This window comes from Neophocaena asiaeorientalis, unplaced genomic scaffold, assembly GCF_003031525.2.
Source record: "Neophocaena asiaeorientalis asiaeorientalis breed wild unplaced genomic scaffold, Neophocaena_asiaeorientalis_V1.1 scaffold272, whole genome shotgun sequence".
Lineage (NCBI taxonomy): Eukaryota > Metazoa > Chordata > Mammalia > Artiodactyla > Phocoenidae > Neophocaena > Neophocaena asiaeorientalis.
This window is the reverse complement of record NW_020175403.1, coordinates 846,311-847,790: the sequence shown is the minus strand read 5'-3', so window position 1 is coordinate 847,790 and position 1,480 is coordinate 846,311. Positions and strand designations below refer to the sequence as shown.

General features: G+C 37.0%; 1 pseudogene; it reads right to left on the bottom strand.

Annotated features, from left to right (window-relative positions):
- Positions 1-592: 592 nt before the first annotated feature.
- LOC112414478 (60S ribosomal protein L19 pseudogene) lies at positions 593-1,275 on the bottom strand (annotated as a pseudogene).
- Positions 1,276-1,480: the final 205 nt, after the last annotated feature.

Sequence of the window (1,480 nt, the reverse complement as noted above, 5' to 3'; positions counted from 1 at the left end):
CTTTCTGCATTTTCTTTCTTCCAATTTTTTTTTTTTTTTTGGTGGGAAGGGTAGACAAGGATTTTATTTTTAGTTGAATGACTGATCTATGTAATTGCTGAAAGATGGGGAGCTTTACTTCTTGGTCCTTTCTGCCTTGAATAGATTTTTTTTTATTGAAGTATAGTTGATTTACAATGTTGTGTTACTTTCAGGTGCACAGCAGAGTGATTCAATTATACATTATTTATAAATATATATACACATATATGTGTATAAATATTCTTTTCCAGATTCTTTTCCATTATAGGTTATTACAAGCTATTGAGTATAGTTCCCCGTGCTATACATTATGTCCTTGTTGATTACCTAGTTTATATATAGTAGTGTGTATCTATTAATCCCAAACTCCTAATTTATCCCCACCCCCCTCACTTTCCTCTTTGGCAACCATAAGTCTGTTTTCTATGTCTGAGTCTGTTTTATAAATAAATTCATTTGTATCAGTTTTTTAAATTTCACATATAAGTGATATCGTATGATATTTTTCTGTCTGGCTTACTTCACTTAGTATGATAATCTCTAAGTCCATCCATGCTGCCACAAATGACACTGCTTCATTGAATAAAGTTTTGATGATTTCTTCCTGCTTGGTCTGGAGCTATTCTTCCCAGAACTTGTGTGCTTCCTTGGTCTGAGACCTGAGGGCCTCAGCCTGGTCAGCCAGGAGCTTCTTTTGGACATTTACTGCCTTCAGCTTCTGGACGTGTTCAAGAGAATTCACTTGTTTTTGAATGCATTTCCCTTCACCTTTAAGTACAGACTGTGACACAGGTAGTGATAAATCTTAGTTAGATTCACGGTATCTTCTGAGCAGCAGAATTCTCCTTCTCTAGAATTCACTTGTTTTTGAATGCATTTCCCTTCACCTTTAAGTACAGACTGTGACACAGGTAGTGATAAATCTTAGATTCACGGTATCTTCTGAGCAGCAGAATTCTCCTTCTTCTCATCCTGGGCATCTTCTCAGGCATCCTAGCACTGGCAGGACCATTTCTTCATCCATGACCATATGCCTGCTCTCCCGGTGGCCAAGGTGTTTTTCTGCATCAAGACTGGGAGTGGAGATGCTTGCAGATGCTCAGCATACCCTTATAATCAGCATCCAGATCTGCTGATGGGAGCTGGCATTGGAGATTTCATTGGTCTTACTGAGACCCAACCAACATTTTTAGCAGAGCACAAGACATTGGAGGCAAACCTCTTCTGAAGCATGAGTATACTCATGGCTGCAGCAGCAGCAAAAAGAAAGCCTCTTTCCCATATTCTAAAAGATTATATGTAGGTGTGGTATATGTATTAATATGAAGATTTACTTCAGACAAATATATGGCTTAATTTTGGCTACTGTTTTCATATGTTGAAGAATTTTATATTAAATATGACTAATTTTAAATGTTTACCTCTCATACTACATTATTAAGGTCAAAGATTCCACATT